The sequence below is a fragment of the Nanorana parkeri genome, unplaced genomic scaffold, assembly GCF_000935625.1.
Source record: "Nanorana parkeri isolate BGI_ZX_2015 unplaced genomic scaffold, ASM93562v1 scaffold400, whole genome shotgun sequence".
In the NCBI taxonomy this organism is placed as follows: Eukaryota; Metazoa; Chordata; class Amphibia; order Anura; family Dicroglossidae; genus Nanorana; species Nanorana parkeri.
In genome coordinates this window covers 1,210,482-1,233,440 of record NW_017306668.1, presented here as the reverse complement: position 1 = coordinate 1,233,440, position 22,959 = coordinate 1,210,482, and the positions used below count along the sequence as shown (strand labels likewise).

The window sequence follows — 22,959 nt, the reverse complement described above, 5'->3', positions numbered from 1 at the left end:
GCAAGTCCTCAGACGCGGCATCTCCCTCTAGTGGTGGCGGAAATACTTCCGCCACTTCTCACTTCCTTTCCTGCAGAGGAGAGAGCCCGCCCGGCGTGTCATGGAGATGAAAGGCACCCGCTCCTGCAGCAGCCAGCGGTGGCATCGGAGGAGGACAAAGAGGAGGCTGATACAAGTGGTGGGACACAGGGAGTTGACCCCTCGATCAGGAGTCCAGGTTAGTGAAGCACCCTTCTTTTAGTTTTTTTTCTTTAACGTGTCATTTATTTCTGAAGTTTTATTTTTTTTGCACTTTGTACAATATATAAAAAATACAGGGTAGCAAAAAAAAAAAGGAATTCACAGTGTCTAAGGGCTTGTTCACACCAATTGTGATGCATTCCAGAGCGGTAGCTGCTGGAATGCACCGCAATCACTCAGAAAACTTCCCCCTGCGTTCTGAGGCGGGAGGGAGCATGGTGGTGCATTTAATTCAATGGCACTGCTTGTGCACACACACACGCCCGCCCGTGCCCGCATTGCGATCGAGTGCGTGGCAAAACATTGCCTGTGTTCCTTTCTATTTTTTGCAAACGCAAAAAATAGAGCAAGTAGCATTTTTTGAGTTTGCAGTGGAACAGAACGCAGGCAATGTTTTGTAGCTGCAGTGCCATTGACTTCATGCACCGCCACGCCCCCTCCCACCCCAGAACGCAGGGGGAAGTTTTCTGAGAGATTGTGGTGCGTTCCAGCAGCTACTGCTCTGGGACGCACCGTAATTGGTGTGAACAAGCCCTAAGGGCCCAGTCCCACCATAAGGAGTGCGCTCGGCCTCTGGAACGCAACCCAACCTACTCACTTTGTTTTGGGAAGGGGCGTGGCAGTGCATTGAACTCAATGGCACCGCAGCCACGCCCCCCGCCCGCAGTGCAATCGCCGGCACCCAAACGTGTGACACATTAGTGCAAGCATTCCGGTCCTGTGCGATCTGCAAAAATGCTACAAGCACTATTTTGTGCAGATTGCACTGGACCGGAACGCAGGCACTAATGTGTCACGCATTCACATGCCGCAATCGCACTGCGGGAGGGGGGCCCCTTCCTGCCCCAAAACAAAGTGAGCCGGCCGGGTTGGTGACGAATCATATACGTCAGTGGTCCCCAACCCCCGCGGATCAAATGGTACCGGGCCGCACAGTCTCAGTGCGGTCCGGTCCTGCAATATGGGGCAGTGCAGGGTCCCTGTGTTCGAACACCGGGGCCCCGCACTGCCGACGGGCTTCACAGTGAGGTGTTGGGTCCTGTGACTCACCTCCCCTCACCTCCCCTCCCCTCACCTCCTGAGGTGAGTCACAGGAGGAATGTGTGTGTGTGCCCCCTGCAGTGCACACATCGAAAATGCGGGCCACGGTAAAATTATTAAACGTTGACCGGTCCGCGGCGATAAAAAGGTTGGGGAGCACTGATATACGTGATATAAAGCACCCAGGACACGGTGACGCGGCCGCTTCTGGGTACAATTTACAGTGTTTATAGAAAGCATTTAGCCTCCTACATCCCATCCCACCCCAATAGTTTAGATGATCTTTTTTTTTCCATCATGCAATTATTTTTTTTAGAAGCACCCCTCTTTTAAAATAGAAAAATGCATGCTGGAAAAAACCCAAAAACGATCATTCTTTTTTTTCAAATACTGTTGTCATTGGTCACATCTTGACCTCTGCACTCTGTGCGTTCCCTAGATCTGACCTCTGCACTGCGTTACTTCCATAGGGTTAGGGTTTTTGCTCTGATCCTTCGGCTAGCTTTGAGAATAACCGCCACTAGTCTTACAATATGCAATGTATACAGTTCATTTTTAATTGTTTGCTTTTTCTTTCATTATGGGTGTAAGTGGGGGCCTCTCTTTTGAGTTTCGCCTAAGGCCTCACAAAGTCTAGAGTTGATACTCTGTTGATACATTTCCCCCACTCTGGGTAAAATAAAACATGTTTGTAAAACAGATGTAATATGATTTTTAATCAGCATGTAGAGTTGCATGCTGATGTACTTTTTGATGAAAGGGGGTAAAGGTCCACTTTAAGGCTTTATGTGTAAATATTAATGGCAACTCTGTATGGAAACTTTATCAATCTTTTCAATAACTAGGCCAACATTGGCTATTACTTGCATGAAGAGAATGGTTGATATTTATTCACTGCAGCCTCTGTATTAGGATCACACCATTGTGCTGAGTAGAAAGTGTTTCGTTAAGGCCCATTTCAGAGCGGTCGGTCCAATCAGTTTTTCAGGTGAATCTGATCGGAATACCAAAGTTAGTTGGCGGACCTGATTGTGATGGGTCAGGGATAATCTGATGTAAACAGACACATGTCCACTTACATCCGACTTGCCACAGACCTAACATGGGTCAGAAAGTTCAGTTTTTTTCCTCCATCTTAAGATGGAGAAATATACTGGACAGTCATGGATGTCACAATAGTGACATCCATTCCAACTGCTCTGATCAGCAGGGTATCTGTGCACAGATTACCTGCTGATCAGAACTGAGAGCACCTGTGTGAAAGGGGCCTTACATACGTTATCTTCCCATTGTACTTGGTAAGGTTTGGTTAAATAACCAAATTTAAGTTTTTGCTTTGCTTTGCACACCAGAGATGCTTTTGGCTCCAGTCTTGTCTTGGTAGTGAAAACATGATCTTGGATGCAGTTCTGGTATATTTAAGGTAAAAACCATGGTTGCTGACAAATTGAATTCCATCCAGACTGGTTACTTTTAAAGCACTCCCCTACTGAGATAAATTGTTCTTCCAAAACAGTCTCAAGCAGTTGGCACCATTGCCAGCCAAGCTTCCCATCTGTGTAACACGTCCTTTTGCCCTGATTGCTGTAACCATCAGTGCTTGTCAGGCTGTAAACAAATATAGGCACATTCTAGTTAGCCAAAGCTGTCAGGAGTAGCTAATCCCAATGTATGTTCTTTTAGTATCTGTTTAGCACATAAGCCAGTTTTAGTGTCACGAGAAATAGGGAAAATCACAAAATAAAATAAGTACGTTTTAGACAACGTCACCAAAAAAGCCTTATTTGTTCCATAAAAATGATATATGTATCTCTTGTATAGTTATAGCACTGGTAATGCTATGTTATTGTAGATCTTAACTCAAACTGGATGAGCTTAATAACTGAATTGCACTTCTGTGTTGCAACATGTGGTGCTGTGCATTACACACGTTGGTGTGATGCTGTGGCATTCATTTTATTCACCTTCCCTATTGCACCTGTGTTATAGTGGGCCACAATGCATGGCACAGCACATTAGTGTGTTACAACAAAATGGGAACAAATATAATCTGTGTTTATTCCATCTTGCAAAGGTGAATATACTCTTTAATAGCCAGAATTTGAGCATGTTTAAAATACTGTACTTTTCCGGATATATTATAAATTTTAGTTATAATATCTCAGTATCTATTGCTATTTATTTAGATGTACATGTGCAGCAAATCCATTTTAAGGGATATTCTTTAAAAATAAATAATGACCAATTGAGGGGAAAAAAAAGAAGTAAACCCTTTTTAAAATGTTTACTTTCTCAGAACATTACTGTGACCCAGGAAGTAAACTATACTTTCACTTCTTCTTTTAATTCCCGTCCTGCGCAATCTTCTGTCTTAGCTAGTTCCATGTTTCCCACATCTACATCACTTCTCAAAATTCTAATTCACTTCACTATATTATAATGTGAAGTGTATTTTCACTTTTGCAGCCAAATTGGAATAACACCTACTTCATATTTGTTACTTGTTCCAATTCACATTGCATGACTTAAAAAGAAAATATTTACAAATTGCAGCTCACCTGTTTTTAATTATGTTTCTGGAATCTCTAGGACTGAAAAATCCTGCGTAATTCTCACTGTCTGGGGGGTTGGGGGGAGTTTTCTTTCAAACAACCCTGTCTGTACTGTGCTGGCAGATTTCATTAGCACTAGATGAGCAGAACTGCCTATCCTAACAAAGGGTTAAAGACCTGAAGACATTGTGAAGGGAATTCATCAAAACTGGAGCAGACAAAATCTGGAGCAGTTGCCCATGGTAACCAATCAGCTTCTCTCTTTCACTTTCAAATCTTAACTGAACAAACTGGAGAGAAGCTGAATGGTTGCCATGCGTAGCTGCTCCAGATTTTGTCGGCTCCATGTTTTTAAATTCCCCTTTTTATATTTACTTTAAAAAACTGTCCCTCAGTCAGTCCCTTGTCAGCTCACGGGCATCTATTCTAACCATTGGAAGCTGCCTGCAGTGTCCTATTTATAATCATAATCCAAAGAAGCAGTTAAAAGAATTTGTTTTTGGCTAAATTATTTTTCGGTATGCTGTGTGAATGGGAACACATAACAAACATATAGTGGGGGGTTTCTCTAATCTGGCTGCAAAAGTGGAATTACCATTTTAAGCCTTTTAGGACTGGTTCACACCAGCCATCAGAGCTGAACTTAAAGCCATTGGTGTGTCCTGGGAGGGAACAGTGCTAACATTTCATTATGTTCCATCGGCCACAGCAAGGTGCGATGCAGTTGTGTTGCATCACACCGCGCTGCACTAAAATGCATGCAGTCCTTAAGGTGACCTGAACTGAGTAAATTAAAAACAATGCTGCACAAGGCTGCCAGTTCAGTCCAAACAAACCTGGTGTGAATGGGCCCTTAGTGATTTATGATCTTGGAAACAGAATAGAGGGGATTTAATCAAACCTGGAACTGATTGGTTACTTTGGGCAACTGCTCCAGGTTCTCTCTGCTTCAGTGTTGATACATTTCCCCCACTGCATAGTGGTTTTATAAATGATGTCTATATTTGATTAGGATCTACACTAAGTATTAATTTGTTTTATTTGGTTAACAAATGTTGTCTATGAATATTGTGCAGTCTTTTATCAAGCCAGCAAAAGGAGCTCGTCTCTCATTTTTCACATGTTTTGCTTTGCTTCTTTGCCACAAGCAGTAAAAAGCCTGTTTACACTGATTGTAAAAATGATACAGGATTTATATAGCACCAACATAGAGTCCTGGTCATAAGTGCTTTTATACACATGGAATTTACAAATTAACAGAGAGATCGCAGTGATTCATCCCTTATTGGTCAACTCATTTTTATGTTTTAGTAAGACAGATCATGCCTGAAAGGGACCTACTTTTATATGTGCTCTCTCTATAGCTTCCCCATAGTGCTGTGTGAATCATTTGTCACGTCTTTATTAGGAAAAGAAGCTATAAAATAGGTTTAAAACCAAACTTAAAGTTTGGCAGGTATAACCTCTCTTCTACAGTATATGTATATCATATGTGTAATTTTTTGTTTGCCTGGAGTTCAGCGTAAAAATAATACAATTGATCCAAAGTAATTATAGTATATAGAAAAAAAAAACATTTTTGCTTGGACATGATGAGATGAATGCAGCTTCATCTAATTCAGTGAACACTTCGTTTGCAACGTCAATCCCACATTTAAAGAACAATAACTAGTTCAAGGAAATGTATTTTGTGAGAAATATGGGGCCAAGAAGCTGACCTAAAAAGTGGTGGTTGCTGGGCTGTTATAGTTTTAGTTTAGTCCCAGATATGATAAAGGGCAGTTTAAATATTCATTCCTTATATAACTAAAGTCAAATTCCATTCATAGAAATCTTACCCAGTGGCATTCCTAGCATGTTTAACACCTAGGAAGATTATTTTTGAACAACCTTATCCTCTATACATCATAATCATTTATAATTGTGGGAATAATAGTGGGGTGGTTTGATAGTGACAGGCCTGCCATGTATTAAATGACATGGTCCTCTAGGCAACGGTGACTTGACAATACAGAAAAAACAATGGGCAATCAAACCAAATGCTTGGGTGACAAACAGTCATTTGAACAGTACACTGGCAACACACAGGCAAACTCTGCACTTAAGTAGAACTCCGGGGGAAATTATTATTAACCCTTGCAGTGGAGCTACTCCTGCACTGCAATGGGGTTAAGTGCTCGTTTTGGTCTAGGAAGGAAAATAGCAAAGTTATACTCACTTTTTAAAGTCCTATGCCCCCCACGCAGACAAACACATATATACACAAAGATGCGCTGGGTGCACCTACGTATGAAACAGACAATTGCACCATGCTTTTGCACTAGATAAAGACCGGTTATTTCCGGATGGAAATAATGTTCCTTTTGGTTCTTATTTATTCTTATGAATAAATGTCCAGGTTTTATATACTGCAATGTTTTAAGTGGAAGCAATCACATTTGACCTTTTCCTACTACATGTTCCAAACTGAGCTTCACATTTTATTTCCTACATACATGACTTGTTGTACACCTCCATCTTCCACTTGATACAGGGCAGCCAAAGGCAACAGTTGACAATTAGAATATAAAGTCATCACCATTGTTCTCTTTTTTTTTCTTTCCTTTTGATGTACCATTGCAATAGAAGACTCCACTTCCTTTTTTTGTAAGGCAGGCATTCAAGAGTTAGCATTTCCGTTCTTAATTTTGGAATGTAAAGTTTGTCAGGAAGGTGATATTAACACTGATAGAGAACTGATAAGGTTGTTTTCTTTTTATTTTATTACTATGAATATATGCAGTTAGAATGCTTTCTGCTGGGAATACAAATCTAGCAAACAAAATCCTTTACACAGTTGGAACTGGAATTAGTTTTTTGGACTTAACTTCATCCTCTCAGAATATAGTAGCACTTGGAGGAAGTGGTTTAAAGATTAATTGGTGATGGGTGATTGTGGCATGTTTGAAGCATCCATGCATAACAGAAAGCCTACATATGCAACCCAGTTAAAAAAATGGTGGGGGCGAAGTATTTCTCATTCTAGTACACTGTTGGAGCAATGCAGGTCTTTCATGCCACTGTGACCAAATGTAAAAGCAGAAGCACGGGTTGTAACACAGATACAAAATACATTTACAAAGCCATTTGCCACAGCTGTTGTGGGCCGTTGGTCAATAGTGGAACATGGAAAATATGGTGCTGGGAAATATGGCTTGAGAAGTTCTAAAATACTTTCCATTTGAGGAATACAACTATTGTTTTTGGATTTGTACTAGTACCTTTTGTTTTCAGAAGGTAAAATTATATTTTACTGGCCTTTAGTAGAGAGTTTTTGGTTCCTTTTGACCCACTTGTTACAAGCTGATTAGCTATCCATTTTATGTGACATAAAGAGTACTAAAAGCACTCATTGTTCCCTAAGGAACACCAACATGGCCCAATTACTTACCCATAGGCTATGGACTATGGCAAGAGGTGAGATTTCAGTACCAAATACTAGGTTCCCAAACCCTGTTGTAGTCTCACAACACACATCATTGTTGTTAAGTAATGTCAGTCCTGCCCATCATCTTTTGCTAAACTACTTAACCACCAATACAGATCTGTACAACAGATTGGCTCTTTAAGATAACACAGGGAGTGTGCAAAGGAAACGGGACAGCTCGGAATTTCTGACAAGACCAATGAGTAATTTTTGTACATATCAAACAGATATAACAAAATGCTTCTAAAAGTATATTTACCAGACCTAAAGAGAGCAAATAATGCAAGTCCTGTGTTAGGGTTTACATACACTTTAACTCACAGCAGCATAAATTCCCGCAGGAAAGATAAACATTTATTTTGTAATTTATTGGTAAGTCAGTTATGATTTATTTTTATTTTTTTATGCCAAAATACAGAATTGAAAGAAATCGGGAAAAAGGGCTTTGATTATATTTCTACACAAGACTTAACTATAAACTAACTATAAACTTGGGAACTTTTGTTAAGAACTTTTTAATGGACATTTTCAACTATCAGAAATACAAAATATGGATTCTGGATATGGGCTCCGAATTTTCATTCTCAGTGTCTTGTGATTGTATTCCAGTATTTGGAACACAATGGCTCGAGTAAGGCTGCTGTGAACTTGAAATGGGAGGACTCAGTTTATATTATTAGAAGAGAGACAGGATAATACTTGTCAAGAGCAGTAAATATGTGGGTAATTGAAGCAGCATAACCCATAACTAAAAAAATTACATTTAAAGGAGAACTATGAGGTGAGTGCTTTTCACTCACCTCATAGTTCTAGCTGACCTGTGACAATGAGACTCTCACAGGTCGGCTCACTAGATCGGGAGGTGAGCGAACATATACCGGCGTTCGCTCACCTCTCGATCCTGTCATGGCTCTCTGCCGTGACAGGGAAGGGGCTGGATTCCCCCCTCCCCGCTCCAATCCGCCAGCGCTGACTGGCGGATCGGACGGGGGAGGGGCGGATACAGCTGGCTCTGCCTCTAGATAGGCAGAGCCAGCTGTCACTCACGCAGCTGGGCGGATCTCGACATCGATGTCGGGATCCGCTCCGGCTGCGGCGTCTCAGTATGCCGCGAGCTGTAGCTCGCGGTATACTGAGCTTAGGGTAACGGGAGAACGCTAGTTTGTGTCCTCCCGTTACCCTAAGGAGAACTATGGGGAAAAGCCCTGACCCCATAGTTCTCCTTTAAAGACAGACCCAGAGAAATAAGTAGAGGGGCTACATGACTGTGGGGAGGAATAGTCCCCAGGAAAGGGTTAAGGATTAGAAAAAGTAGCAGGGCTTACCTGATTGGAGGTCTTGGGTCAGATGGTAGGGAGGAGGCGCATGGGTAGGATCTGCGGATACTGCAAGGATTTGTTTATGGACAATCGACTAGGGTAGAAGGTTGTCCCACCTGCCCTCCCTTGTTCATCACCAGTTGAAGGGACTTGGTCCCTTGGAAAATTAAAATAGGGATAGTCAGATTTGGAGCTATCCTTGAGCTGGTGGGGGTGCGGTGGGTACCGTGGGGGAATGGGTGGTGTTTAGTAAAGCCTTATTTTGGATGATGGACAAAGATCTCTTCTTGTAACCAAGAAGCTCTATGTCATTTATTTGAAAATGTTTAATATTGGTTATTCGGATTGATAACTGTTATTTGTTATATTTGTTAAATAAATGGGCTGCTGTGTCCATTTAAAATTCATGTCATGCTGTCTTATGAGTCCATCAATCATGATTTATGAAGGAATATTTATGTGCAATAATGTATATTTTTTTTTCTATCTGTATGGATTTACTCTTTAAATAGTAGAGAAGAAAAAAAAACTTTTGAATTTATTTTTTTTTCATTTATTTTTATTCTTGCATATTTGCAATTTTGGAATAAAATAATGATGAGCACATGAAAATCCTGCCACATCCACACCCTGGGTGGGACCTTTTCATGCTTACAGATGTTCACTGTAAATAAAAAAATTAAAAAAAACATATTTTGTCCAGTTTAGTGTGTTAATATGTTTGCCACTGCTCTCCAGGTATTAGCCTAACTCTGCATTATTGTTATTTGTCTGGTAACAATAAAACACAGACAAGATCAGAAAAAGACATAGGCAGTGTGTCATATGTTTCTCTCCACTATGTTCACCCAAACCTGGTATTTTAATACCAGCTTAATCACCTGGTAACTTCTTATATGTCTTAGTAATGGTGGGAATTATGTTCTCAAGTCCCTGAGTCTGCACATCTGCCGTTGTCCTCCTCTTTCAGTCGGACTCTTAATTTATTTTTGTTTTGGAAAATGCAACAGGAAATGCAAGAACACACAATGGTGAATGGAAACACCTTGAAATCCTGGGTGGACTGGAACAGAGGTGAAAGTTATGGAGGGGAGATTTTGTTCTTTACCGTAAAAAGCCAGTGGCTGACTAAGCCGACCCACAGCTTAAATAATGTGATTTTTTTGTAATTATTGATAAATATGTTTCTTGGGGTCCATTGAGGGAGACATGAATTTAGAATAGATAGATTGGGCACTGGCAAACAGAAAAATTGTAAGCCAGCCCCAGTATAACCCCCTCCTCCACCGAGCATTCTTTGTGGTAAAGCAGTAGTCAAAAGAAAAAAAAACAGGCCTATGTCCCTCAATGGAATCAAAGAAAAGTATTTTATTGTAAGTACAAACATCCCATTTTATTTCTCATCTCAGTTGACAGACACAGGAATTTAGATACAGTTGGGACATCCAAAAGCAGTCCAATTGAGGGGTGGGCAACAACAGCTAACAGGCCCAAAAGGAACTGGGGACTGCCTGCAGCCCAGAAGCTCTTACAATGACCAATGGCCAAATCTTAACTGGATGAAGCCAATCCCCCTACCAGATATGGTAGCAACCAACACAACCAGGGGGGGAGTGAGAGGCGATGGTGCTTCCTCTATGGTGAATGACCGGAAAGAGAGTGCAGAGCAAGCACAACACTCCACCTATTGGATGGTATCAACGATCAGTCCCTCAGCATTAACCCTTCGTGCAGTAAGTCTGGTGGTAGTGAGAAATTTTGAAAGACACTAAATGATGCAAATAGCGAAGTAGCTCCAGGTGCTTTAGCCTGACCTGCATTATTCATAATGTAAGTCTTCAGAAACAGGGTCACACCTGGGGCTATGCCACAGCTCGGGACCTGGAAAGTGTTCCTTGGCTTAATAACACAGTCCTCTCAGATATGAAAAGTGCCACATTGCAGAGCCCAGTGCCTGAGGGTCATATTTCAGGCTAGCCCTGAATTATTCAGTGCAGTGGGATCTGGGTACAGCCTCCAAAGCTAGGCTGAGGAAACACCAATCTGGATAGCTGCTATTTAAACACTAGTTCTAGCAGCAATGTAATGACAAATCTTGATTGAAGTCAATAAAAAAGAATAGAAAGAAATAAATGGAGTAAAAAAGGCTATCAAGAAAAACAGGTCTGTCCTCCTAGGACACTAGCAAAACATCTGACACATGCTGGATAGGGGAGGAGCTGGCTTAAACGTGTTCTGTTTGCCAGTGTCCATTCTACTTGGACACTGGCGATAGTATAACCCAACTGTATCTGAATTTCTCTGTTCCTCTATTAACGAGAAGGAAATTATATTTGGGTGGGATGACCCTTGGGGTGACTGAGTAGTAACATGGAGGTATTCACCATCTTCATCTTCACCATCTTCATCCTCCTGCATTTTCCTTAAAGAGCTCGGCGAAGGCAAACTAAATTAAAAACTCAAGATTAATCACCTTTAAGAGGATCATGAGGTCTCAAAACTACCAAAACAAATTGGGATAACACCTACTTTTTGTTTGTTACATGTTACAATTCACATAGCATAGCTTTACAAAAATATTTACAAATTACAGCTTACCTTTTTCAGATGTTCTATTCTGAAAAGCTCTCACTCTTTGAAGAAATTGGGAGTTTTGTTTGCATAATTAACCCTGCTGTACTGTGCTGGCAGTTGTAAACTAGATGAGCAGGACTGTCTGTCCTAATAAAAGGTTAAATACCTTAAAGTTATAAATATTTATTTATTAAAGTATTTAAGTGCGTTATACACTGAACAGGTAAGTTATAATGGTGAATCGCAGGATCAGAATCTTCCCATACCAGTATACAGTCTTGGGATTTATGCAAGTTAAGTATTAAAATATTTACAAATTACAGCTTACCTTTTTCAGATGTTCTATTCTGAAAAGCTCTCACTCTTTGAAGAAATTGGGAGTTTTGTTTGCATAATTAACCCTGCTGTACTGTGCTGGCAGTTGTAAACTAGATGAGGCAGGACTGTCTGTCCTAATAAAAGGTTAAATACCTTAAAGTGACACTAAACTGAGGAGTTTAATCTTAAAAATTCACTCAAGTACCTTTAAATATTAACAAAATTGTAGCTTACTTGTGTATCACTCGGCTGCAGATCCTCAAATCATCTCTGAATTGGTGCTGACACTGTCCTTCCTTCTGGAGGGTGGCTACTTTTGTTCCCCATGGTCCCTGTGTGTGTTGTAAAGTAAACACTGCTCCAACTTGCTCCTGCGATGGACTACAATCTCACATTTAGTTTAAAAATGTGTAATGAGTTTGAAGTCCATTACGGGAGTGGGCTTGACACGGTGTCTACTATACAACACACACAAACAAAAGTAGCCACTTTGCATGAATTTAGAGATGATTTGAAGATCTACAGTGTAACACAGATAAGCAACATTTTTGTTAATAGGGTACTTGAATGCATTTCAATTCCTAGATGCAGATGCTTACCTTCCCTGCACTCCACTACTGCTCTGTTCGGCCACTTGAAATTGAAATACCTGGTACTTCTGCACATGGAGAGCATGAGACTCACTCCCCTAGCTTCCACATGACAGCACTTTTGTTGGGTGATTGGCCACTAATTAAAAGAGAACTATGGGGTAACCTTTTTTATCCAATAGTTTCCTTTAGGGCCACGGGATGACATATACTAATGTCCTACCATGACCCAAAGCTCAGTATATAGAGAGCTATTGCCTGCTATATACTAAGAGCACCGCAGCCGGGACGGATCCTGGCAATACTGTCCAGATCCACCCAGATGGCTGATTGACAGCAGGCTCTGCCTATCTATAGGCAGAGCCAGCTGTGCCCTCCACCTCCCCTGTCTGTTCCTCCAGTCAGCGCTGGAGGATTGGAGAGGGGAGGGGGGGAATCCTTGTGGGGAGCGGTGACTGACAGTCACCGCCCTCTGCAGGGAGATGATTGGGCAGTGGGCGAGCAGCAGTATGTGTTCGCTCACTTCCCAATCTACTGAGCTGACATGTGACAGTTTCTATGTCACACGTCAGCTCTTACCATGAGGATGAGTGTAAATCACACACCTTTATAGTTCTCCTTTTGAAGGGTTATATACGGCTTCTTCTCTTCCCTCCTGGTGGCCAAAATATGGTAAGCATATGCAGTTGGGAAGAGAGTCACTCAAGTGAAACTTTTTCTTTTTCTTCCATGGGTTCACTTTGAGGTTAAAGTACGCTGTATGAAATATGCTATACCGACTGAATCCACTACTGGTATTACACACGTCACATAAATTTAAAGGCAAGCATAAACTGTATACTTTTAAACTTTGACTTGATTCAGCCAAGAGTATTTTACATCCTGTTATATTCAACAAACGTCATGTATATTGTTTTAACATGCAATAAAAACCTTATATGTAGTGCTAGAATATATACAACTATGAAGGGAAAAAAAACAAACATTCTGCCAAACTGACAATGGCATGAATACAGTTTAAAAGACATTTTATTAAGGGCAGATACTAATACATAATAAGACGCCACAAAGGTAACAGTGTTATGCAGATCACAGTTAAGAGCATTTCATGAAGTCCATTAGCTTTGACAGAACACAGGTCTGGAGAAACCAAAGGCATTGGAGCAACACATTCAGGCAAACTGAACAAATGGAGAGTTATGGGAGTTTAAATACTAAGAGACTAGGAACATTTACTGAACTTAGTAAACAAGGTAAACTTGTGTTCATTTTCAATGCCATGCATGGGAAATAATGAGCAGGAATTTTGCTTGCACGTGATTAAATATTTGAAGAGGACCCAGCCTTGCCACATTTACTAAGCCTGGTGAACCTTCACTTTGCAAAGTGAATAGCTTCTATCTCCTAGAAATTTTCCTAAAGCTAGCTACCTGTTTGAAAGTCTAGCTTTTAAAATCTACATACATTTCAGTTATTATATCGTACAAAGAAAGCCATTAAAATTAGTTTAATGTGGTGTTTTAACTAATCTATGTTCCTTGTCTATTCTCATCTTATTATTATTATACAGGATTTATATAGCGCCAACAGTTTGCGTATCACTTTACAATATAAGGAAGACATTACAATCACAATACAATTCAAGACAAGATGATAAGGATTATTATTAATAATCTATTACCATCATGTAAATCCCGATGCTGGCGACGTACACTGTACGTCGTCAGTCACGAAGGGGTTAATTATGTGTCCATTTAGTGAGTCGATGGTCTTTCCTTTTCTGTACACCAATCAAGTATACTTACACAAGACTCAATGGTTTTGTCAAGTCAGATTTTTTATTTTATTTATTTTATTTTAAGATAGGGTAAGAAAGGATTAGGTTTCTACTTCTATTCCAGGATCCGTTAAAGAGATTTACCATTTACCCTCACTTCCTGTCCTGTTGACAGAGGTTTCACCAGACAGGTAGTGAGTGTAGAAGTGCAATTGGGACACACAAAGAAATAGAAATCTGACAAGGGTTCTAGCCTTTCCCTTACCTTCGGAATTTTTTTTTTTTTTAATTATTTTTGTATGTCTGTGTTGCTGTTGGGGAGTTCCGCTTGCTTCCTGTGTGGCAAAACATCATCAGGAGAGTAAGTAAGAATAAATATTTCGAACGGAGACCAGACAGCAGTAAAAACCCAACTGGAGTTTTAACCATTTCCAATTCTATCCTAAACTAGGAAAAACTTTTTGACTGGACTTACACTTTAAGGCTGACTATAAGCAAATCACTAAATATATAGTTGAAATTCACATGTGCTGATGAGAAGCATGCTTTTAGGAAGAGAAAGCAGAATGGCAAAGATATAAGCTCATCTTGGTGTTGCTTCTTCTTGCACTATCCATAAACAGGCCAGGGTGGTTTCAGGACAACCTGGGTTTAGCCATTAGACTGATGACATCTAGCAGCAGAAAAAAGTAACGTGTAATCCACATTGGTCAGGAAGCTGGCCAATCAGGAAGCCGGGCGGCGAGTTATTAAGCACCCCCTGACTTCCTGATTGGCCAGAAAGCCAGCTCCATGCTTCCGCGTCAACTGGTCACAAGGGAGCATGGAGACGGCTTCCCACATAATCAGGAAGCCGAGCGGTGAGTACCGTAAAAAAAATTCGGCACTCTGTACCGAAAAAACGGTACCTTGAATCTCTTCCAGTTTTATAATTCTATGTGTGTTCCTCATAGTTCCAGTAGATCTGTCTACAATTATAACTGTTCAGTCTTTTAGGCTGATCCAAGGGCCTGGTAAAACCTCATCCACTCTTAGGGATTTATCTTTAAAGATTATGAATCCATTTGACTCAAATAATACCCTCAAAGTAATGTGGTTCAATAGAGTTATGTATGAACTCTGCTGACCTATCATAGCTCTATTATATTCTCTACAGAGAAAGTGATATTGTCAGCAACAATCCGCAAGCGAGATTTATACAATGAATAAAAGCCCAAGCCGGAGAATTCTTAGGACCTGGCATTATGGAAAGCTGGTGAGCCATCAAATTATCTCATAATAAATTAGAGACATTCATGTAAGATTAGCTAAATATAGGTCTTTTGAAATGTTTTAAGGAGGTGAAGTGTAATGATTATCACTTTCATATTGTAAGGTTTAATTTTGTATTTGGAGGTATAGTCATTATTATGCATGGTTGCTTAACTGCTGTAAGATTAAAAGGAGGAATTCTGATTATATGGGCATACATGACTTTTAAAGAGACTTCACAAAACTATAAAACGTTAAATTGGCCCTGTCACCACAGCGTCCTTTTTACTCATAGCAGTGCCTACAAAAGAAGTAATATACTTACCTTTCTGGTAGTCCACGTATTGAAAAATAAACACTTGGCAGTTGCCACCTCTACCCTGCCCAGCTATAACAAGTCATTATAAGCAAGTAAAACTTAATTGAGCATTCCCCAAGATCTCAGTGCTTCATCTTAACACATAACAAACAGAGATGTGGTAGTTGCCAACTGTTGGAGGAAAGATTTGATGGTGAAGTTGGAATTTCTCTATTATTATTATAATACAGGATTTATATAGCACCAACAGTTTGCACATCACTTTACAAAATGGAGAGAGACAGCACAGTGACAATACAATTTCAGTACAGTAGGGTTAGAAGCGCCCTGCTCCTTAGAACCTACAATCTAGTAGGAGGGGCAAGTGATACAAAAGGTAATAATTCTGTAGATTGAGTTAGTAGAAGAAGTAAAAGAACAGTTATGTTGAGGTGGGATAGGCTTCCCTGAAGAGATGAGTTTTTAAGGATCGCCCAAAAGTGGGCAGAGTAGGAGATAAGCGGACAGGCTGTGGTAGGGAGTTCCAGAAAATAGGAGACACTCTGGATAAGTCATGTAGACGAGCATGGGAGAAGGTGATGAGAGAGCTGTAGAGCAGGGGGTCTTGAGAGGATGGTATGGCTGATATTTTGAGATAAGGTTGGTAATGTAGCTGGAGGAAGAATTGTAGATGGCTTTGTATGTTGTTTTTAGTATTTTGAACTGTATTCGTTAGGCAACTGGGAGTCAGTGAAGAGATTGGCAGTGAGGAGCAGCAAACACTGAACGGTTGGTAAGGTGGATGAGACTGGCAGTCCCAGGCGGCCCTGGCCGGGCCCCCCTGTGCCCGGGCCCCATACCGGCCGCCTGGGTCGCTATGGCGATTGTTACACCACTGCCTGGAATGTGTTCATAGATATTTACTTTTTAGGTCAAAAAGGTGGAGAACACACAAGACACAGATGGTGTACATAGCGCCGAGGGGGTGTAGTAATTCCTGTATATTAGCTGTGTTCTCAGCATGACTTTAAGGGAGATAAGATAATTTATTTAGCTTGACTGGAGTCCGGTGATAAACAGGGTGATATGAAACTGTAGTACAAGGCCCAGAGATAAATAAAGTGGCGTAGGGAAAAAGCAAAGGAAGGAAGGGAAAAAAAGAAAAACATTTCTGTACTTTGTTTAGGTCCTGATGAAGGTACCCATAGATATGAGATGGCTGTGGCTCCAACCTACTGATTTCATGTTATCACTCTTGTTTCCTCCAGGATTAGGTTGCCACCTGTTGTGTCTAGTTGATCCCTCCTTTTACTTTTTAACAGGAAAGCATGCAAGCTCAGTCAGTCTGAAAGTGCATGTTTGAAGGTAGCCCCAAACCAATTTTAGAGCAATTACATTTTTAACAAAATCCTAAAGCAAATAAAAACATAAAATTATGATTTCGATTGACTGTAAGGAGACGGCAATTTTGTCCTAATTAAACCCAAAAGAAAATCCCAATAAAAAATTGACAGTTTTCCCCCATCTTGATTCCATGTCAATGTGACAAACTGTTTTGAAACTTGATTCATTGCTTAGTTTTGACTTTACAGTTTTGACTTTACAGACTTTACGGACTTGACTTTAGTTTTGACTTTACAGTCACCTGAATTGTAATGGTCAATTTAACATGGTGGGTGGTAGATTCATTTGCTTTTTTTTCTGGCAATTGCTTGCTATAATATTTGCGATTCCTAGCGACTTAAATTGGATTTGCGTTCGTTCAAGAAAAAAATTACATCCTGCTCCTTCCAATTTTTTTTTTACATCATGCAGTCAAAAACAATTGTCAATTTGACCCCATTAGCTATTAAAATTTGAATGAAACTTGAATGAAATCCTACTGGCCATCTTTATTATACATGTTTTAGATAAAGGAACCTGGTAAATGGTTGAATATCCATCATGTGTTTTACGTACTAAGTGGAGGATGCAAGCCTTTAAATCCAGAAGTGTGTTTGTTCACTTCTCCCTGTCCTATTACTATCTAGTCCTACAGATCTATGCAATGACCTCAAAGAATTGATGCTCCAGCTGTGGTGAAACTACAAATCCCGTCATGCCTGTGTCTGTCAGAGTCTCGCAATGGAATTTGTAGTGCTACAACAGCTGGAGGGACAAAGTTTGCCTAACTCTGCTTTATAACATCAGGGCCCAGCCGAGCTTAGACATTTGTTGAGAGTTTTGCAGCTCTCTGCAGACTAAGTGCCCTGAGGTCACTCCTGGCTGCCCAGACCACCCTCTGAAGTCTATAGGCTGCCTTAGTGGTTAGCAATGTGGCAGTGCTGGCTTCAACACCCCCCAGGGACATGGTGTTTGAATGTTCTCCCTGTTTGCTTGGGTTTTCTTCCGCAGTTAATAAAAACATATTAACAGGCTCTGACGAAACTGGCTGTGAAGTGTGTATAAAATTGTAGTGAGGGGGGGTAGATTTCTCCTTTGCGGGTAGGGATTGATGTGAGCTGTTTAATACACCATGTAGATGCTACAGAATATGTCAACTACAAAAATGCATACAATAAAAATAAAAATTTTTTTTCGACATCATCTGTTTCAAATTTTAATTTACAACTAAACGGACCCAATTTCAGGGAAATAAAAACTAAATTAATAAAAATGAGCATAAATCTGTGTTCCACAAACAGAAGCTGATGCTCATTTGAAACCATATGTTTTGTTCTGTCCTAAAACCAGCCGTGTCTTCACATCATCAGGTCCATCAATGGTAGAGCAAACATGTTCTCCACTAAATGCAAACAACTGTGACCAATCCATCATGTTCTCCAATTTATTCAAATTTTCTTTGCAGGGAGAAGGGACCTGAACACCGTATGGTACACATCTGCATGTAATTACTGTAGCATGTTAGTACCACGCTTGTACAACGCCGAGGAAAATGTTACATTTAATCCCATTAAGGCCCAAAACATGCATGAATCCTAGTTTAAATAAAAAAAAAAAACACTGAAACTAAACCAAAGTTATTCAGGTGAGCAAAATGAGTCCCAATACCCTACTGCTGGCTAATCTGTGACTCGCTCTCCGCTATTTGGCACACAGTACCATTCGAATGTCACATCTGACCACATCTTGCCAATTTAAAGTAAAGTTAATTTCTTAGCTTTTGGGGTAGGGAATGAATAAAGTCTCTATCCATTTTTATTTGCTAGCACTGTCTCGTTGGGGTGACTTCCCTTCATGTCCTGTCCTACTGACATAACAGGAAGTAAGAGGAATTGTTTTTAAAGATTAAGAGAAGTTAACCCTCTCTTGAGTTTGCCATATACTGCTCGAAATTTGACCACTGTCAGTACCCCTCTGTTGAACAAAAATCGAAAAGAGGGAGAAGCTGGTCTTATAATTCTCAGCTATAGTTAGTGTTTGGGTATTCTGACAGTGGAATACAATAGCACGGTAGGAGGGATCGGGGAACTGAGTGTTTTATTCTCATTACAGTCTTCAATCAGTGGGTTAACTGTGCAATGCTCTGGCTCCTGTACTAATCCTGTCCATGTCCGTACCGAGGTACAGGCATTCAGTAACATGGGCTGGAGAATGAATGTATTATGTGCCTGTATTCCATTGAGTCAGCTGGTGCAATAGCCAGTCTGCTATTGGCTATGGCACCTGCCCACTGCCTGCTGTCAATCAACAGCAGAGCGGATCTGATGGGGAACTCTGTTTTCAGAATTACCCATCAGGCTCCACCCACTCCGTCACTAGAACAATTAAATGTAAACAAGGGGGATGCTGGCTGATATAATTGCCCAAGTATGGCAATGATATCAGCCAGCATCCCCGGCCCCTTTGTTCACATTCAGCTGCTGGCTGGGGAATCCCCTGGTTGACACCTGAATGGGGTCGGGGATGCATAATTGGTTCCTAGGACTCTGTGGTCCAGTCCTAGAACCAGTGAACAGGAATTTGTCAGATTCATAAAAGTTCCCAGCACATACATCACATGCCCCACTCTGAGCATTGGCATCTCTCTGTAAGCCAGATCAGATTTGATCTTAACTTCCACCAGTTTTCTAATCTGTAAACTGTCAATTATTATTTTTTAATCAGTTGCAGCCTTAACAACTTGAATCTGCCACAATAGCCAGTTTCGGTCGCTATAGCTACCAAAACTGGCAATAGGGATTTTTTAAATTTTTAGTGCAGGAACTTTTTAAAGGTGAAATAGTGCCGTTACGGCTTTATTGAATTCCCCCCAGTGTGGCGGATCAGCGCTGGCGGATCGGAGCGTGAAGGGTGGAATCCAGCCCCTCCCCTGTCACGGCAGAGAGCCGTGACAGGATTGAGAGGTGAGCGAACGCCGGTATGTGTTCGCTCACCTCACGATCTACTGAGACGACCTGTGACAGGTCAGCTAGAACTATGAGGTGAGTAAAAATCACTCACCTCATAGTTCTCCTTTAATGTTGCATAAAGACATGGATCCATCTATTTCAACCTATGTGTCTGTGTGTATGAGTCACTTATCCCCCTCTCTATTGTGTTCACTAAGGAAAGCTTCCAAATGTTTCTTGAATGAGTCTATCTTAGCTGATGCCACTACCCGGGGAAGGGAGTTCCACAATTTTAACACCCTTACAATGTATCTTCTTTATTCAGTCACCTACAGATAAAAGTTCAGTTAACCCTCAGTGTAGGGTAGCCCCACTGCAAGGGTTCATTTTTTATTCTGCCCGGAGTTCTTCTTTAAACCTTTTTTTTCTTCCAATTTCAGGTGGTGGCCTCTAGTGTGGTACAGTAGCCATCTTTCCAAGCTTGCTCCCATGATGGACTACAGTCTTAATACAAATAGTAAATTAAACGTGAGGTTGTAGTCAGGTTGTAAACCATCACGGGCAGGGCTAGATTTCCAATTCGGGCACCTTGCTGCAGGACCTGCCGTCTTTCACATATGCAGTGAAGGACCATGGAGTCCGAGCATGGACACCCGGACCCGCACTTATGTGCAGTTCGGGTATGCATATGACAGCATATGGGCGTGTCCTCCCATAGCGAAGAACTGGCTGCTGCACGCAGTCACAAGCAGCACCTATCCCTCTCGGGAACGGCCCGATACGGCGGGCATGCCCCGAGTTAGCCTCCGTGTGAATGAGGCCTAATGGCAAGTCTGGCCCTGATCATGGGAGTGAGCTTGGAGTGGTGGCTACTTTACAACAACACATAGGGACCATGGGGAACAGAAGAAGCCACCCTCCAGAAGGAAGGATAGTGTCGGCACCAATTCAGCGATGATTTGAGGGTCTACAGGTGAAACTTGAATAATTAGAATATCGTGCAAAAGTTCATTTATTTCACTAATGCAACTTAAAAGGTGAAACTAATATATGAGATAGACTCATTACATGCAAAGCAAGATAATTCAAGCCGTGATTTGTCATAATTGTGATGATTATGGCTTACAGCTCATGAAAACCCCAAGAACACCAAATCCACAACCTCAAAAAAGTAGATTATTACATGCAATCAATAAAACAAGGATTGTACATAGAACAATATCGGACCTCTGAAAAGTACAAGCATGCATATGTACTCAGTACTTGGTTTGGGCCCCTTTTGCAGCACTTACTGCAATTACTTTTGCACGATATTCTAATTATTCGCGTTTCACCTGTACAGCTGAGTGATACATAAACAAGATACATGTTTGTTAAAGTGGCACTAAACTCAGGAGTTGAATCTTAAAAATACAATCATGTACCTTAAAGGAGAACTATGGGGTTAGGGCTTTTCCCCATAGTTCTCCTCAGGTATACTGAGATGCCGCAGCTGAAGCGGATCCCGACAATTATGTCGAGATCCGCCCAGCTGCGTGAGTGACAGCTAGCTCTGCCTATCTAGAGGCAGAGCCAGCTGTATACTGAGCCAGCTGTATACTGAGCCAGCTGTATACAGAGCCAGCTGTATACTGAGCTTAGGGTGACGGGAGGACGCTAGTTTGTGTCCTCCCGTTACCCTCAGGAGAACAATGGGGAAAAGCCCTAACCCCATAGTTCTCCGTTAGGCCTGGTTCACACCTGGGCATTTTACAGCGTGTTCCTACGCTCTGTAAAATGTTCAACATGTGAAAACCAATGATTGCCTATGGTTCCCACCTGGGCGTTTTACAGTGCGTAGGAACGCACTGCAAAATGCCCTACGCCCAAAGAAGTACAGGAGCTATTTTGGTGCGTATTTGCCGCTCGTATCCATTGGGACACAGCCAGGTAGCCCTCGGAAACGCGCATTTGTCACGCATTTTTACTGCGAATCGCGATAAAAATGCGCAGCACAAAACGCGCGACAAACGCGCATATTCGATACGCCTAGGTGTGAACCCAGCCTTAGGCCTGGTTCACACCTGGGCGTTTTACAGCGTGTTCCTACGCGCTGTAAAACGCTCAACATGTGAAAACCAATGATTGCCTATGGTTCCCACCTGGGCGTTTTACAGTGCGTAGGAACGCACTGCAAAATGCCCTACGCCCAAAGAAGTACAGGAGCTTCTTTGGGGCGTATTTTCCGCGCGTATCAATTAGGATACAGCCGGATAGCCCTTGCAAACGCTTGTTTGTCTCGCGTTTCTTTTACCGCAAATCGCGATAACGCGCGGCACGAAACGCGCGGCAAACGCGCATATTCCGTACGCCCAGGTGTGAACCCAGCCTTAAGGCCTGGTTCACACCTGGGCGTTTTGTAGCGCGTTCGAACGCTCTGCAAAACGCTCAAACACCAAATTCCCATTGTTTCCAATGGGTATGGTTCACACCTGGGCGTATTTCAGCCCGTCTGAACGCGCTACAAAACGGCCTACGCCCAAAGAAATACATGAGCTTCCTTGGGGCGTTTTTGTCGCGCGTATCCATTGGGATACAGCCAGGTAGCCCTCGGAAACGCACGTTTGTTGAAAAACGTGCGGCACGAAATGCGCGACAAACGCGCATATTCGATACGCCTAGGTGTGAACCCAGCCTAAGGCACTAGAATGTATTTTTAAGATTTAATTCCTGAGTTTAGTGTCATTTAAAGCTTCAACTTTAATCATCTCTGAATTAGTGCTGACACTGTCCTTCCTTCTGGAGGGTGGCTACTTCTGTTCCCCCATGGTCCCTGTGTGTGTTGTAAAGTAGCCACCGCTCCAATCTCACTCTCATTATGGACTAAAATAGTATACTTATTTGTATTGAAATTGTAGTCCATCACAGGAGTGAGCTTGGAGCAGTGACTACTTTACACCACACACAGGGATCATAGGATCATAGGGAACAAAAGTTGTCACCCTCCAGAAGGAAGAACAGTGTCAGCACCAATTCAGAGCTGATTTGAGGATCTACAGCAGGGTGACACACACATAAGATACATTTTTGTTACTAGTTTGGATACTTGAATACCTTTTTATGATTTACCTCTTGAGTTTAGTGTCAACTTTGTAATAACTGGAGTTGTTGTTGGGTGCAGCCAGCACTCCTATGGACCGGGACTCCCTGTAATAAGCCCGGA

At 41.6% G+C, this 22,959-nt stretch overlaps 1 long non-coding RNA gene across 1 annotated transcript; it reads left to right on the top strand.

The window, feature by feature from the left end:
- The first annotated feature begins 3,716 nt into the window (after positions 1–3,716).
- LOC108789476 lies at positions 3,717–22,701 on the top strand. The gene is made up of 3 exons (XR_001941403.1): positions 3,717–3,727; positions 4,130–4,141; positions 22,587–22,701. It is a non-coding gene; the product is annotated as an uncharacterized LOC108789476 (long non-coding RNA).
- Positions 22,702–22,959: the final 258 nt, after the last annotated feature.